Source organism: Pongo pygmaeus, chromosome 8 (assembly GCF_028885625.2).
Source record: "Pongo pygmaeus isolate AG05252 chromosome 8, NHGRI_mPonPyg2-v2.0_pri, whole genome shotgun sequence".
NCBI lineage: Eukaryota > Metazoa > Chordata > Mammalia > Primates > Hominidae > Pongo > Pongo pygmaeus.
This window is the reverse complement of record NC_072381.2, coordinates 55,616,856-55,635,088: the sequence shown is the minus strand read 5'-3', so window position 1 is coordinate 55,635,088 and position 18,233 is coordinate 55,616,856. Positions and strand designations below refer to the sequence as shown.

At 38.6% G+C, this 18,233-nt stretch overlaps 1 protein-coding gene across 8 annotated transcripts in view; it reads left to right on the top strand.

The window, feature by feature from the left end:
- The window catches only part of BMPR1A (bone morphogenetic protein receptor type 1A), a 168,641-nt gene that overhangs the window by 65,916 nt on the left and 84,492 nt on the right, over positions 1–18,233 (top strand). For 4 of the 8 annotated variants that reach the window (XM_063669879.1, XM_054503875.2, XM_063669877.1 and 1 more), the window contains 2 exons: positions 1,004–1,050; positions 16,668–16,782. The gene's annotated coding sequence lies outside the window, so the exon portion shown is untranslated. The remainder of the gene's footprint in view (positions 1–1,003; positions 1,051–16,667; positions 16,783–18,233) is intronic. The other 4 variants (XM_054503873.2, XM_063669878.1, XM_054503872.2 and 1 more) reach the window with 1 other exon arrangement.

Below are 18,233 nucleotides of genomic sequence, written 5' to 3'. Positions count from 1 at the left end.
ATATAATTCACATACCATACAATTATTTAAAGGGCACACACTTCAATGGTTTTTAGTATACTCACGGATCTGTACAACCATTATCACAGTCATGGGCAATTGGTTCAGGATTTGGGAAGAAAATGTATGGCATTAGGATTAAAAGTACAGTGTTTAGAGTCTGGCTGATCTGGGTTTAAATCCCAAATCTACCATATATTAACTGTGTGACTTTGAGAAGGTTACTTAATCACTGTGAGCTTCAGTTTTCTTTTTTTTCCCTGTTTTTATTTTTTTTTTTGAGGCAGTGTCTTACTCTGTCACCCAGGCTGGAGTGCAGTGGCACGATCTCGGCTCACTGCAACCTCTGCCTCCTGGGTTCAAGTGATTCTTTGCCTCAGCCTCCCAAGTAGCTGGGATTACAGGCCACCATGCCTGGCTAATTTTTATATTTTTAGTAGAGATGGAGTCTCACCGTGTTGGCCAGGCTGGTCTTGAACTCCTGACCTCAGGTGATATGCCTGCCTCAGCCTCCCAGAGTGCTGGGATTATAGGTGTGAGCCACTGTGCGGGCCTGAGCTTCAGTTTTCTTATCTGTAATATGGGATTACTAGTGGTATCTGCCTCATAGGCTTGTTTTAAGGATTAAGCAAGATAATAAATGTATAGAATTTAGCACAGTAACTGGCACATAGTAAATGTTTGATAAATGGAACTCGGTAAATATTGTTGCCATAATTTTGTTCTTAAATCAACCAGCAAGTGTTTGATGCTATTAGGCAATGTTATTAAATAATGGAAGGTGTTTCTACCAGTGATTCAGAGTGTTTTCTGTATCCAGCAAGCTTTTAATACAGCTGCTTGTATTATTCTCCCGTATAAACTTCTAATTACTCTCTGAAAATACAGTTGGTTTCCTATTGATAGAGAACAATAATAGTAGCTTACACTTAGTGCTTACTGTCTGCCTGGCACTGTTCTAAGTGCCATACCTATATTAACTCCTTTGATCCTCATTTTACAGATTGGGTACGGAGGAGGTTAAACAACTTGGTCAAAGGATTACAACAGGTAAGTGGTGGAGCCAGGATTCTAACCTTGGTACTCAGTCTGGCTACAGAGCCCATGCTCTTTCTTATTTTTGTGTTCTTCTCTTTACTTCCTAAAGAATGGTAGACGCATTTCAAACATCCTGACATCTTGGCTGCTGAGGATTCTGTATGGAAAAGCACTATGAGGTCTTTAATGCTTGGTTGGAAGGAGAACTAAAATGAGCAGTTGTGTGTGCTGTGGGCATGGGCCTTAGGGCAGCTGTATATTTATCATCTGGGTCAGACCATACATTGATGATCCTGCTCCACCACCATAGAATCCATACTCCCTGTGGGGCCATAACCAGCCACAAAGTACCCTCCCTGACCCTCCCTGTGGAATGCCTGTTTGAACTTGCACTACTCCCTCCTTGCATAGTATCAAATCCTGCGGATCCTTGGAAGGCCACGTTAAATTACTTCCCACCTGTGAAGAGTAAACTTTAGTGCTCTTCGGTTAATCATCATGTGTGGTGGTATGACATTTGCAGTATCATCTGTTACCATTATTTAAATTTGAATATCTTTATGTCTTGGCTCCTCATGTTGATTACATGTTTCTTGCAGGCAGGGAACTATGTCTTAAATGTTTTAAAATTTGCTTTAATGGCCCCTGGAAATATTACCAAGGGGTGTGTGTGTGTGTGTGTGTATGTGTGTGTGTCTTTGAGTCTCACTTGTCTGTCGATAATAGAGTATCTCTGAAATTCAAACACCTAGCCTCACAAACTTAGTCCCAAAAGTACATGCTGTGTTTTTGCAAGAAGGTGGGCAGTCCCTAGTCGGCTGTTGGGTTTTGTGCATTGTGTTGGGGTAGTAGTTGCTGCTAATTGCCTGTCTGCAGCTCCTCAGAACCTGTTGTTGCTTCCTTTTGAAACCTTCCTTGATTGCCCTAGTTGCTGCTCATCCTGCATCCAGGCCCCTCCCTTAGGCATGTGACTCACGGATTTAAAAGACAGTGCTGTACGGTAATTAACTACCTGCCTCTCATCACATAGAGATGAGAACTTAAATGTAGGCTTCCCATCTAAAACTTTCTTCCCTGTGTGTTTATCCACCCACGGACATGTAGCAGCGCTGTCCCACACCTGGCCTTTTGGAGGAAATATTGCTAGACTTATTTCTCTTGTTTGAAATCGCTAGTTGGCATATTCGTGTACAAGTGATGGATTTTACATGGGTGCTCTTAATTGAAAATAATTTTATTTTCTGTAACTTCTGGAACTTTGTTAGTTTATTGATGCACACATCTTGGGTAGGTGACAGTTGGGTTTTTTGTGAAGATAATTTTAAGTTTTTAGTAAATAACAATTAAGTCAAGTATTACATGACAGTTTAATTGCACTAAATTCTGACATAACCCGTACATCCTTAAGGTGACAGATGGTTATCATTTTCTATGAAATGTAATTAGTTTTTCAGGAAACTTTGTCCACATAAAGGAATTGATTCCACCCTTACTACCTGCTTAGCAATCCTGAAAAATATTGTAAATATAATCTTAGAGTATGCATCATTAGGAAATAAATCTATTTTGAGAAATAAATTTTAACATACACTATTAATAGGACATTTAGAAATGTAATTTTCTAAATGTATTAGAAATAATAGGACATTTAGAAATGACATTCTTTTTTTTTTTTTTCTTGCTTTTTGTTTGTTTGTTTGTTTTAAGACAGGGACTCACTCTGTTTCCTAGGCTGGAGTGCAATGGCGCTATCATAGCTCACTGCAGCCTCAACCTCCTGGGCTCAAGCGATCCTCCCACCTCAGCCTCTGAAAGTGCTAGGATTACAGGGTTAGCCACCAGCACCCAGCCAAGAAATCCCATTCTAATGTATTAGTATGGTTTTATCTATTTTAGCAGTGTAAAATAAAATCTTCGTGAATTATATACAGTATAATTGAATTGCCAAAATAAATGTCCTTGCCCTCAAATTGCTTATGATATTGTTTCTGAAGCACAGACATAATCTTTTGACCTTTTAAGCAAAAATTAATTTTTCATTCAACTTTTTTTTTTTTTAGACATAGGGTCTTGCCCTGTTGCCCAGGCTAGAGTATAGTGATGCAATCATGGTTTACTGCAGCCTCAACTTCCCAGGCTCAAGTGATCCTCCCACCTCAGCCTCCCTAGTAATTGGGACTGCAGGCACGTGCCACCATACTTGGCTAAATTTAACTTTTTTTTGTGGAAATATGGTCTTGCTATGTTGCCCAGACTGGTCTTGAACTCACGGGCTGAAGTGATCCTCCTGCTTCAGTTGCCCAAAGTACTGGGATTACAGGTGTGAGCCATCGTGCCTGGCCTTTCATTCAACTTATAATTCACAATTTCCAGAAAAAAAGTTTTAAAATTACTGATGGAGGAAAGATCTTTGGGACTTGCTTGTAAATATGTTAATATTTGATTAGCTCTGTCATACTAACACTGTTTATTAAGCTTTGTGGTAAAATTACTACCCATAACTAAAGAATGAAATACCTATTTTCTGCAAATTGTTAAAAATTTATAAATTGATAGAAAAGTTGAATGAATAGTGAACACCCTTGAGTCTTTCACTAACTCAGCGGCTCACTTGCTAACGTTTGCCTCATTTGCTTTCTTTCTGTTTATAAAGACATATATACTTTTTTTATTCCCCTGAGCCATTTGAAAGTAAGCTGCAAACATCTTGACATTTAACTTCTCAATTTTAGCACGTGTATCCTAAGAACAGGATTGTCTTCCTGAAGAGTTACATTATCATATTTAAGAGATACAGTATTAATACAATATTATCTAACATGTGATCGCTATTTAAATTTCATTTATTTTCTCCCCCAGCACAGTTCTTTATAGATGTTTTAATTTTTGATCCAGAAACCAAGGGAAAAAATATATCTATATCTATAGAGAGCTAAATATATCTATATTTTATCCAGAAACCAATCAAGGAAACACACACACACATACACACACACACACACCCTTTTGGCTGTCATATTTCTTTAGTTTCCTTTACTTTAGGATAAGCCACTACCCCACCTCCATCTACCACCCGGCAGTGGTCTTTTATGAAATCTCATCATATTTTTCCTTATATAAGCAATCCCACAATTTGCTGATTATATTTCATGCCTAGATTAAAATAAAAATATTTTGGAATGAATATACTATATAGATGGCATTAATTTTCCATTATATTACATTAGGAGAAGTAATTTTTATTTACATGTTGTTTTTTCCGCTGTATAGTAGTTTAGTATTTGTTTTAATGTACTTCTGTTAAAGATTTGTGATATTGTCTTTAAATTTCAAAATAGAATTTTGTAATTTACTCTTAATTTTGTTAGTATGTTATATTCCAAAATTATAGAAAGTGCTGTAATAGACGTTTATGTACATTACATAAAGTAATAGACATTTATGTAATGTGGGCATAGATTTAAATTTTTTTAAAATTGTTAAAATATTAACATTTAACCACGTCTGCTCTAGATAGGTTTAATCTTACGAGGATCTATCTGCTTATCTTTCTATCTGTCTATCATGTATATATCCATTTTAAATAGTAATAACAATACATGAATAAATCTGGTCCAAACTTCTATCTTGAGAAATGTAACAGCAACTTTGAACTCCTTCATCCCTCAAGACAATTACTCCTCCCTTCCCAGAGGTAACCATCCTCCTAAATTTGATGTCATTCCCTTAGTTTTTTCTCAAGTTTTATCACATTTGTGTTGTCCCTTTAACATACTTTTTTTTTTTTTAAGCTTTTCCTGTTTTTGAGCTTTATACATATGGAATTATTCTGTATGTATTCTTCTTGGGCTTGATTTTTTTATTTACATTACAATTTTGAGATGTCATTTATATTGACATTCTTAGCCGAGGTTCATTAGTTTCACTATTTGATATAATCCAAATTACTGGAATGTGGAATATTTTATGAATATACCACAATTCATTTTACTGCTGCTTGACACCTGGGTTTCACCTAGTTTTTGGTATGGAAAAAAATACTGCTTTAAATATTCTTTTGCGTGGCTCATGGTAGCTAAGTACCAAAGGTTCTCTAGGTTATATACGTAGACCTGGGATTGTTGAGTCTTGGGTGTATACACCATCAGCTTTACTAGGTATGGCAGAATGTCTTCTTTTACACAGTTGTGGAATAAGCCAAATGAGTTCAAGAGGAGCAAGTTTGTGAGAGGATGGACAAGCGAGTTAGTGAGTTAGTGAGTTACATTTCATGTGTTTTGAGTTTTAGCCTATTTAGTTAGAAATGTTAAGTAGGCATTTGAGATGTGTTTACTTTTTTAGCTCCACCCATCTTTGTTTTTTCCTAGGTTGACTCATTCAGGTATGTCATCTCTCCCTTCTCCTTAAAGTGGCTTTTAAAGAAAAAAATTGCAGGCCGGGCACAGTGGCTCACACCTAGCACTTTGGGAGGCCAAGGAGGGCGGATCACAAGGTCAGGAGTTCGAGACCAGCTTGGCCAATATGGTGAAACCCCGTTTCTACTAAAAATACAAAAATTAGCCAGGCATGGTGACATGTGCCTGTAATCCCAGCCACTTGGGAGGCTGAGGCAGGAGAATCACTGAACCTAGGGAGGCAGAGGTTGCAGTGAGCCGAAATCATGCCACTGCACTCTAACCTGGGTGACAGAGTGAGACTCTGTCTCAAGGAAAAAATTGCAGTATCATGGTACAACAATTACTTGATCGTAATAGAAGATGTGTTCAGTTTTTATATCTTTGGTCTCAGGCCATCCGTCATATGCAGCCTTTTTGTTTTTATAGACCTTGAACCACAGAACTACATTAAGCTAGTTTGCTGTTTTCCAGGGATGACATAAAGGAGAAGTGGGTAGAGGATGATGCTGTTATTAGCAAGTGTGCATTCCAGGTAGCGGTTCGCAAAGGGGGAAAAACATAACAGAAAGACAGGGGTGCAAGCTAAAACAAATAAGCCAGTAAGTAAAAAATCACAATACTCTTTTGTGATTATTTAGATCTGAAACAAATAGCAGCATGTATTAATAGTCCCTGATGATATCACTGTATTGTAGCATAACTCTGGTATTCATAATGTCAATTCTGAATTTCCTTATGTGTTGAGAGAGTGTAATCATGCTGATTTTAGCAGATCTGGTGAACCCGTAGCAATCTAGAATCACTCTCTGATAATTCCTGAATTAACAGTAGAAATTTAACTGTTTTATGTGGTGAAATTGTTCTAGGAAGCTTGATCCATGGGACGTTTACCTATTAGCTAATAAAACAAATGGTCTATTGATAATTTCTCAAAAGCTCTGTAGAAAAAAATATATATACAATATATTTCTCTACTGGCCGAATTGGATTTACTTGGAAAAGGAAAGAGGGTGTTATCAAAAAATTTAAGTGTCTTGTTAAGTTCGTAAGTTGTAGAGCAAGAATGAGAATGTGGAAGCATTTTTATGCTTCATTGTTGGGAAGGATAAATTGCAAAAGAACATAGAGCTGGGTGATTATCTGGGGTTCATTCTGTTGCAGGTGCCACAGATTGGCACTCCCCTCGGAATTGCCACCCCTTCACGGAGCCAGAGCAGGAGGGATACGGAGGGAAAGGGCCCTTTCTCAACTTCAGACTGAGCACCCAGAAGTCGACCTGGGACTGCTGTTTTGTTTCTAGGAAACTAGAAACCTTGGCAGAATTGAAATTTCGTAGGTGATTTTTTCTTCCTTGCTCTCCAAAAAATAAACTTGTATGTACACACATATTTGTATACACTCACACCTGCATAAAAGAAAGATAATTTCAAAGAAATAATGTATCTCGTGTAGTCCTTGAACAGTTACTTTACTATTCAAAGTAGGTTCTTTAAAATTTTAAATTTGAAATAACTAGGTTTACAAGAAATTGCAAAAAATAGTAAGGAGAGGTCCCTTGTGCCTTTCACCTTTCCCTTAATGGTAACTTGTTACTACCCACAGCACAGCATTAAACTAGAAATTGACATTGGTACATTTTGTGTGTTTAGTGCTGTGCTGTTTAAACATATATGTAGTTGATTTGTGAACCACTGTGGCATCAAGAAACAAATGCTGCCACCACCAAGATCTCCCTTGTGCTGCACACACCTGCCCCATGGCAGCCAGTAATCTGCTTTTCATCTCTATGATGTTGACATTTCGAGGATATTAATAAATGGAATCACATAGTATGTGACCTTTTAAAATTAGCTTATTTTCACTTGGCGCAATTCCTTGAGATCTATCCAAGTTGTGTGAATCAACAGTTCTTTCCTTTTTATTGCTGAATAGGATTCCATGGTTTGTTTAACCATTCACCTTTTGAAAGATAATCTCTTTCCCTAGTTTTTGGCTTTTAACAGTAAAGCAGCTATGAACATTCATGTTCAGTTTTTTGTGTGGACATAAATTTTTATTTCTTTGGGAGAGCTGCTGTTAAAGAAAAAAAATTATTCAGTGACACTTGTTAAAGCATGGGAAGGAAGACATTATTCAGGATCATCCCTGTAAGTGTAGGGACCACTACAATAGTGTCTTACAGTGGGTGGGGAGAGAGCATGGCCTCAGTGCTGGATGTAGCATGGGCAAGTGGGAATTTGTAGCCAAGGAGCTGGTTGAGGGCCAGTGGATGGAAAATTCTCAAGAGGAAACGTCAGGGATAAGGGGTTTCTGCCTAAACTGACTGTAACAGGATTCTTTCTTGCCGAAGACAGGCCAAGGTGATCAGACATCAGCTGGAGGGTGGCAGAAGAAGAAGAGGGTAATCAGATACCTTGATGGGAGGTTTGCTAATCTGGCTTAGCAGGGTTCTTTGCTAAAACAGGAATTTACAAGGAAGTACACAGATAGGCCTGGGAGAAAAGTTCAGGAGCCTGGCTCATTTGGCCAAGCAAAGAATCTTTGCCAGAGCCCAGGGGTGTGCAGTTGGTGGCTTATCTGTAAGTAGCTGTGCCATTTTATATGCTCACTGGCAATGTATGAGAGATCCAGTTTCTTCACATTCGTGTCCACATTTGGTATTGTCACTATTTTTTTATTTTAGCTGTGCCAGTATGTGTGCAGCATAGTTTGGTTTGCATTTCCCTGATGTCTAGTAATGTTGACCATATCTTTTCATGCGCGTATTTGCCGTCTGTATATCCTCTTCAATAAAATGTCTCCCTATATTTTTTGCCCATTTTCTAGTTGAAATTTTTTTCAATTGTTGAGCTTTGAGATTTCTTTATATATCCTAGATGAGGCTTTTATCACATATATTGTTTGCAAATATATTTTCCTTGCCTGTACCTCATTTTTTTTGCCTTCTTAACCAGGTCTTTTGTAGAGCAAACATTTTTAATTTTGTTGAAGTTCAGTTTATCGTGTTTTTTTTTCTTTCATGGATCATATTTTTGGTGTCATTCCCCATTCCCCACTCTCCAGCCCCAGACGGCCACGAATCTACTCTCGGTCTCTGTGAAATTGCCTATTCTGAATATTTCCTATAAGTGGAATCATATGTCTGGCTTCTTTCACTCAGCATATATTCAGGCCTCATCCCTGTTGTATCATGAACCCGTTCTTTTTATGGCTTCGTTTATTTTTATGGTTGAATAATGTTCCACTGCATGGATAAGACCACATTTTGTTTGGCCATTTGTCAGCTGATCGGCAGTTAAGGTTGTTTTCACTTCTTCGTCTGCACCAGTACAGCTGCATGTGTACCCTTCAGCCCTGTACCTTCCTTATACATGATGCACAGATGTACGCATGTGAGTACCTGTGTGTACGGTTTTGTTTTCTTTTTTAAATAATGATTAACTTATTTTATAGTTTTTTTTCCTTCGATATTTGGGATGTCTTTTCATGTCTATACAAATAGATAAGATATATATCTCATTATTTTAAATGACTATATAGTGTTTAATGTGCCTGTTTAATTGATCCTATTCTAATAAACATTTAGGTGACATTGGGTAACTTCTTGTTTTTCTTTTTTATATAACAGTGGCACCAGGCACAGTGGTTTATGCCTATAATCCCAGCACTCTGGGAAGCCAAGGCGAAAGGATCACTTGAGCCCAGGAGTCTGAGACCTGCCTGGGCAACATAGAGAGACCTCGTTTCTACAAACAAACAAACAAAAAATTATCCAGGCTTGGTGGCACTTGCCTGTAGTCCCAGCTACTTTGGAGGCTGAGGTGGGAGGATCACTTGAGCCCAGTAGGTGGAGGCTACAGGGAATTAGGATCACACCGCTGCACTCCAGCTTGGGTGACAGAGCAAGACCCTGTCTCAAACAAAAAAATAGTGACACTAATCATCCTTGTACAGGTGTCTTTTTGGTGCATAGCTCATTTTACCTACTTTTGGATTTTTCTCTTCAATGCCATTTGTCATTAACTTATTTAGAAGTGTATTGATTACCTCCTATAGGCCAGGCACTGTACTGTGTGTCAGACGCTAGGGACACAAGCACTAGTAAAATGCTATTGCTATACTCGAGTTTTTTGTAAAGATGATCTACCTATAAATAGGTAATCATGTGATAAGCGCACAGTATGTTATTACTAGAATCCTGTGGAACAAGTAACTACATAAGGGAGTGTGGAGGATTAAAACAAGGGAGGGGATACTTGAGGTGGGTCTTTGTGAGGACAAATGGAAGTTCACTTGGAAAAAGATAAGAACACTGAGTTTTGAAATAGAATTGCAAGTGTGAAGAAAGGGACCAGCACTGCATAGGGTGGCATATTTAGGAAATAGCAAATCCATAGTTTAATACAGTCATCAGGAAGCTGTTGGGCAGGAATTGTAGCAGAAGGTAAGGCAGGTTAGGTTAAATAGATTGAAAACAGATTATACGGTCTGTGAATGCCCTTCTAAAGAATTTGGACTTCATTTTGTACATAATTAGAAATCATTGAAAAAGGCCAGGCTCATGCCTGTAATCCCGGCACTCTGGGAGGCCTAGGTGGGTGGATCACGAGGTCAGGAATTCGAGATGAGCCTGGCCAAGATGGTGAAACCCTGTCTCTACTAAAAATACAAAAGTTAGCTGAGTGTGATGGCGCACGCCTGTAGTCCCAGCTACTTGGGAGGCTGAGGCAGGAGAATTGCTTGAACCTGGGAGGCAGAGGTTGTGGTGAGCCGAGTTCGTGCCATTGCACTCCAGCCTGGGCGACAGAGCGAAACTCCGTCTAAAAAAAAAAAAAAAAAGAAATCATTGAAAAAAATGTAGGCACACTTAAATTTTTTAACTTTAGTAAATTTTTGTGCTGTGACTGCTTTAGAACACTTTATCACCTCCCACAATCACTGCCTTCTACCTCCTCATCTAGGCAACCACTGCTTGTTTTTTGTCTCTAAATTTGCTTTTCCTAAACATTTCGTATGCGTTGGAAACATACAGTATGCAGTATTTTTACGTTGGCTTCTTTCATCTAGCGTGTCTTTGAGGCTCATGTATGCTGTAATGTGTATCAGTATTTTGTGCCTTTTTACTGCCTAATGGTATTCCATTCTGTGGTGTTGACAATTTATGTGCTCAGCAGTTGATGGATGTTTGGATTGTTTCCAGTTTTTGGTTATTATGAACAAAGCTGCTGTGAACATCTGTAGATAAATCTTTGTGTGGGCACATATTTCTCTTGGGAAGAGGAAATTTTCGATCCTGTGATAAGTTTATATGTAACTTTAAGAAATTAGAGCATGGTAGCTCATGCTTATAATCCCAGTGACTCGGGAGGCTGAGGCGGGCAGCTGAGGCGGGAGGATTGCTTGAGCTCAGGAGGTCAAGGCTGAAGTGAGCCATGATTGCCCTACTGCACTCTAGCCTGGACAACAGAGGAGATCTCACCTCTAAAAGAACAAAGAAAAAAAATTTACAGACTATTCCCCAAAGTGACTGCATCATTTTACAGTCCCGTCAGCAACGTATGAGGGTTCCAGCTTCTCCAGATGCTCGACACTTGGTATTGTCTTTTGATTATGGCCATTCTAATGGCTGTATAGTGTATCTCATTGTAGTTTTAACTTGCATCTTTCTAATGACAGGATGTTTATAATCTTTTCATGAAGCATAGTTATATTTTAGAGACATGAGTCCAGTGAATAGAGGTAAGAATGGAAGTGAGCTACATGAAAGATGAGAGCCTACGTCAGACAATATGTGTAGAGATGGGGAGACATTTTAAAGATACGTTTATCAGAGTTAGCATGAGCAGCATTTAGTAACTCTTGAGTATAATAGATGAAGCAGAGGGAGGTGGGGCTTGTGATCCCAAGATTCTAAACTTCAGCAATTGGGCAGTTTTTGGCTAATGGTGCTGCCATTAGCCAAAAAATGACTGCAGGTGCATAAACAGATTTTGTGCTGGTGGTTGATGGCTTTTATATTGATCTTATTCTCTTGATGTGCCACTGGAATAAACATTTAATAGAGTGTTTGGAAACATGTATGTAGTTCAAAAGAAGGATCTGGGCTGAGGTATAAATTTAGGGCAGTTTACATTGTGTAGGGAACAACTAAATTCATGGAAGTAAATGATGTATCTGTTCCTAAGTCACCCTATCTGCTGAGTTACTTGTGGCAAATTGTTTAAACAGTAAAAGAATTTAATATGAAAAGATCCACGTTAAGATGATTCTAGTATTAATTTATTCAGGCATGACAGCATCACCAAGGACCCAGGTTCTTTCTGTCTTTTAATGCTGCTGCTGTTCTTGATCTGTTGGGTTGTCCTCATGGTCCAGTTCTTGTTTACACATTCAAACCCAGAATTGCATGCAAAAAGGCTGGGAGCATGTGTTTTTGCCTGGGTCTTTTTTCATCAGCCAAGAAAACCTTTCCTAAAAGCTCCCTAGCAAACTTACTTTCTTGTCTTCTTGGCCAGAATTGCATTAGGTATGTGTTACCAGATTACCCACTGGCAAGGGGAATGGAAATTGTCACAGTTGGTTCAGACAAGAGCTTTCTAGCCCAAGTATCTTTTTCTGTTATCTCTTCTGAAAGAAGCCTTTTCCTCTTGCCTTTTGAGTCTCTTCTGTAGTTCAGGTAGGTTAGATTTTCTATGCAACCCAGTTTTGTATCACTGAGTTGTTACTATTCAATACTTCACAACAGCAAATACCTGCCAAAATCCTACACTGTGTCATGCTGGATTCTACGATACAGAAATGAATAAGAAACTTGTAGTTTGACATAGATATAAGCTTAAACAGAAGAGTGCTATGATAGATTTGTATACTAAAGTTCCTTTGGTCTGTGGGTTTAGTACAACTGTTTATATGTTTGGTTTTATGAGTAAAGGCATCTTGAGTTTCAAAATCAACCTTATATTCAATTTATAAATGAACTTTTGGAAATTTAGAACACAACCCATTCATAAGTTGACCCTCCCTTTCTAGTTAGGTGGTTACATGTTTATTATAGGAGTGCATGGTATACTAGCCTAAAGTAACTGTTCATTTGAGTTATTTACAGCTAAAACCACATTGTGTTTTTCTGGAGCATAATGTTTGCGTTTTCTAGTTAACGTACCAAAGTAACAGTAATAGTTTAAGAACCCAACTGGAATGTTTGTAAAATATAGATTGTTTTGCAGTTTGGCTCTTTTTTTTTTTAATGGTCATATGAATGCAGCTATAGTGTTTGCAGTATTGGTACAGTGCATGGGGTGCTTTTTCTGGGTGCTGAGAAGGGAGGAGAAATGATAGGGAACAGGGGATTTGGAGTAGCCGAAGGAAAAAATGTGCAATCAGTGTTGTTGATTCCACTGAATTCTAAGAATTCCATTACATCTTGATATCTGGTACAAGCTCAAAGTTAATCTTAAATTTTGGCTTAGGGCATGGCCGTACGTGCTGGCTACTTGGGAGGCTAAAGCAGGAGGATCCTTAGAGCCTGGAAGGTCAAGGCTGCTGTGAGCCATGATCGTGCCACTGCAGTCCAGCCTGAGTGACAGAGTGAGACTCTGTCTTTAAAAAGAAAAAAAGAAAAAAAAACAAAAAAAAACCAAACAAGTGTCCAGGCGTGGTGGCTCACGCCTGTAATCCCAGCACTTTGGGAGGCTGAGGCGGGCACATCATGAGGTCAGGAGTTCAAGACCAGCCTGGCCAACATGGTGAAACTGCATCTCTACTAAAATACAAAAATTAGCTAGGCATGGTGGTGCGCACTTGTAATCCCAGCTACTGAGGAGGCTGAGGCAGGAGAATAGCTTGAACCCAGGAGGCAGAGGTTGCAGTGAGCCGAGATCGTGCCAATGTACTCCAGCCTGGGTGACAAGCAAGACTCTGTATCAAAAAAAAATAAGTGTTTTGGCCTAGATTGAGTAAAAGAATATTTACACTATTCTTTTCTGTAAAGCAAATCTTACTAATAGTAGAAATCAGTGGGTGACATTCTGAAACCTTATAGATAACTGGTATGATATCCATAATCAGTGCTTGTCCTTGGATTCTGCATGGGTAGTGAGCTTTAAAGTATCTTGTTGGTTTAAGACTTAACCATTTTAATAATTTTGAAAACCAAGATGGATGCGTACATTCTGATGACAAGAAAAGATGTTTTGTAAGGGAAATGTGGGATTAAAATGAACTTTTTGTGTTTGTTTGCAAATAATTATTGTTGAGGAAATTTTGATGTTAGCTCTGAGTTATGAATGTTAGAATATATACAGAAACGTTTGATTTTCATTTTTTCCATGTCATTAAGAAGCTTGGATATGTTTTTTAAAGAATTGGCTTCTTTTTAATGTGTTTTCTACAACTAATAGGCTTAGAAATTTCAGACACAAAATCTTTGAAAAAATGACTTGTACTTACTTAGCGTTTTCTTTTGACTAACACCCCGGTGGTTGTTGAACCAAAAGTTCATAGTGTTAAAAGCCTGTGATAAATTACCCAATAAGCTAAGTGATTAAAGTTGTTTGGAACATTTGCCCATGTACATCTTATTTTTATGTGTATACATATTTATAGATTTGTGCTTATAGGACTATAGCACTATATTGCAAAGGTCCTAACCTTTACTTTATTCACACAACTTCCAGTGTGTACAATGTGACTTGCAGGGCTGTACTGTGGAGCATATCCTTTCCTGTGTCTTTTGTTTACCTCTGAGTAATGAAGTCAAATCTTACTTGATTTTCCTTGGCTAGTCTATTTTATTTTATTAAGTTCTGGGATACATGTGCGGGACTAGCTAGTCTTAAATACAGTCTTTAGGAAAGGTTTTCTGGGCTGGGCACAGTGGCTCATGCCTGTAATCTAAGCACTTTGGGAGGCCGAGGCAGGTGGATCACTTGAGGTCAGGAGTTCAAAACCAGGCTGGCCGACATGACGAGCCCCTGTCTCTACAAAAAATATAAAAATTAACCTGGCATGGAAATGTTCGCCTGTAGTCCCAGCTACTCAGGAGGCTGAGGTGGGAGGATTCCTTAAGCCCAGGAGTTCGCGACCAACCTGGGCAACACGACAAAACCTCACCTCTACAAAAAATGCATGGTGGTGCGTACCTGTAGTTCCAGCTACTCGGGAGGCCGAGGTGGGAGGATTATTTGAGCCCAGGAGATGGAGGCTGCAGTGAGCTGTGATTGTGCCACTATTCTCCAGCCTGGGCAATGGAGCCAGAGCCTGTCTCAAAAAAGAAAAGAAAAGGTTTTCTGAAGTTTATGTTAAGTGTTTGTACATGTGGGAAAACAGGGAAGAACAGATCATCTGGGGTTTTGGACTTTTGAAGAAGGGATGTTTGAAAGCTCTTTTGGTTATGTTATTCGCTATTTTTTAAACTCTAGATTTAGCCTGAAGCCTAAAACTTTTTAGCCAAGGAAACAATGTTTTAGTAAATGGTGCTGTAATAAACAATAGTTGGTAAGTCGTTTACATGTTAATTTTATAATGATACATTGGAAATATCTGGCAGAATTAGAATCAGGCTATATATATGTATATATGTGTGTATATGTATGTTGTGTGTGTGTGTGTGTGTGTGTGTGTGTGTGTGTGTATGGTCAGGCTGGTCTCGAACTCCTGACCTCAAGTGATCCACCCACCTCAGCCTCCCAAAGTGCTGGGATTATAGGCATGAGCCACTGCACCTGGCCAGGCCATATGTTTTTGAAACAGACACTTTGATGGACTGTTTTTACTTTTGTGGGGATAAATTCATTTGAACTTTGTTTAGTACAGTGATTGCCTGCTCTGTCTCCCACACCCTTAGGGAAGAATGGTAGTTGGCAAAGAATGGCTTTGGAGGAAAATCTCTTTATGCCATTTCTAAAATGAAAACAGTGCATTTCCTTTCTTGATTAGTAAAAGGGAAATTAAAGATTATGAGCATCTCAGAAGAACACTGAACACCAACTCTTTATTTTTGCCTTCCTTCATTTCTCTGAGGGACAGCCTGAGAGTTTTACAGTCATATGAGAACTCTGAAAAATGTTAGAGACCTGGCTAAGTTGTGGGTAACTAGTGCATTGAGAAGACTGAAAGGCTCCTGAATGCAGACAAAGCATTACTAATTGCATTCAGGGTCAGGCTGTCTTTAGCCGGACCATGAAAGATACAGCAGCCTGTCTGCTGAGTGGAGACTCTTGTCTTTAAGAAAGACTGCTACCTGATATGCTAGACTGTTTCAGGTTGCCCTAGTTTACATGAATTTAGTCATTATTGCCAAGACTGCTAAACCTCAGTGTGACACAAGTGATACTTCTAAATGGACTTGAAGACAAGGTATTTGACCTTGCAGTGGGGCATAGGCAACGTTTATACAGTTTTTAAAATACGAAACAGAATACTTTGCTATTTGAAGTTTCCGTTAAAAGATTGAATGAAATTATTTTTAAGATCGCAAAGTAAACAGCAGACATATCTTTAGAAATTTTTTTATGACTTGAACCCCAGGAGGCGGAGGTTGCAGTGAGCCGAGATTGCGCCACTGCACTCCAGCCTGCGCGACAGAGCGAGACCTTGTCTCAAAAAAATAATAATAATTTAACCTTTAATAGTTTCTATCTTTTAGAATTTATGAATGCTTGCCCCTTAAAGGGTAATGTGTTAATGGCAGTACTAATATACGGTAGTTTAGACCTATTCCACAGGCATAGACCAACCAGTGCAATTAATTCTTCAACCTCACAAGTCCTAATGTTCTAGGTAGAAGTGTGGCTGAAATTAAAACTGGTTATTAGACTTTGTAATACAAAAGTAGAAAAAAGTGATATTAGCTAGGTGGTCTAATATATTTTTGTCTAAGTAGGACTCTGAATATTGTAGAATTGTACATTTTGGTGCTGCTTCTAGCTATTCCTGTTCTTTTTTCTTCAAATTGAGGTGAGATTTTTTTTTTTTTTCTCCAAAGCTTAAGCTAACATAGGAATTGTATATGGAAGTACTGTTCCCACAGAACTAACTTTACAAATGTAAAGCTTGGGCAGAGGTTGAGGAAAATAGTAAAGTGATAGATTTCTTAAAAACTGTAGAAATTTTCATTGACTTCACTTTGAAAATGTATAGTTGTACATGCGAAACGCTTCTAGTATTGCTTCTAATGTATTATTCTGACAAAGTTCCTTAAGTCTTAAATAAGTTCTTTTTTTTTCTAAACAGACTTATGAAAATATGCATCAGTTTAATACTGTCTTGGAATTCATGAGATGGAAGCATAGGTCAAAGCTGTTTGGAGAAAATCGGAAGTACAGTTTTATCTAGCCACATCTTGGAGGTAAGGAAAATAACATAATTAGAATAATATGAAATTTCTCATTTTTTAATAGTTGAAAATAATCCTTCTACACTGCAGCTTTATTTGAGCATTCTTCAGTTTCTTTGTAACACCACAACTTTATAGTAGCTTCTTTAGTTTCCTTAATCATCTTCCTGATGAGTTCATAAGTAATTCTAATATATATTCCTCATAAACGTTGAACCTCTTCAGGAGTGAAAGGTATTTATTTCTTACTAATCACTTTCATAAATCTCCTTTTAGAAGATAAGCATTAAATGGTTTATATGTTTATTTCTTCCCCTAAGTTTGCAAAGCAGAGTTCAGAATGCAAGATTAGGCCAGGTGTGCCTGTAATCCCAGCACTTTGGGAGGCTGAGGCAGGTGGGTCACTTGAGGCCAGGAGTTCAAGACCAGCCTGGCCAACATGGCGAAACCTTGTCTCTACTAAAAATGCAGAAATTAGCTGGGCATGATGGCGTAAGCCTGTGATCCCAGCCACCTGGGAGGCTGAGGCATGAGAATTGCTTGAACCCAGAATGCAGAGGTTGCAGTGAGCTGAGATCACGCCGCTGTATTCCATTCTGGGCAACAGAGTGAGACTCTGTCTCAAAAAAAAAAAAAAAAAAAGATTATATTGAAAAATGAATGTTTATGTTATTCTGAAATTTTTATGCTTTTTAGAATTCAGGATTTTTTTTTTTTTTTTTGGAGACAGGATCTTGCTTTGTCACCCAGGCTGGACTGCAGTGAGCATAGTTTCAACCCCCTGGGCTCAAGCGATCCTCCTGCCTCAGTCTCCCACATAGCTGGGACTACAGGCACACATCACCATGCCCAGCTAATTTATTTTTTGTAGAAACAGGGTCTCATTATCCCTCTGTGTTGCTCAGGCTGGTTTTGAACCCCTGGACTCAAGTGACCCTCCCACCTCAACCTCCCAAAGTGCTGGGATTACAGGCATGAGCTACCACACCCAGCCCAGGATAAGATTTTTTAACATGTTAGAGTAATAGATCTTTGGAAATAGAATTTAAAGAGGTAGGAACTGCTGTCATGCCAGAAATAGGAGGAAAGAAGCCATCCTAAGACAGTATGTACAGGAAAATCAGGCTTACTGTTTTAAAATCCATTTAGAGCCTAATGATCAGGTAAAAGGTTTGAATTATTTGGGGAATCTACATTTTAAGAAATAGAATGTATGGTTTTATGAAGTGGTCTACGCTTACGCTTCTGAAAGTGGCAGGCTTTGCTCGCTGCTACTGTTAATACTTGCCGCATTCACTCGCCGTTCTCCTGCCCCTGCCAAACCGCTGGATTAGCTCTTCTGAAAAATACCGTAACTCTTGAATTCTTTTATTAGGTTTCATATTGTTTGATTGGTAGAGTTGTGATCGTTTTTTTCTCTCTCAGTTCTTTTGGTTTCCATGACTGTGTGCTCTTCTGATTCT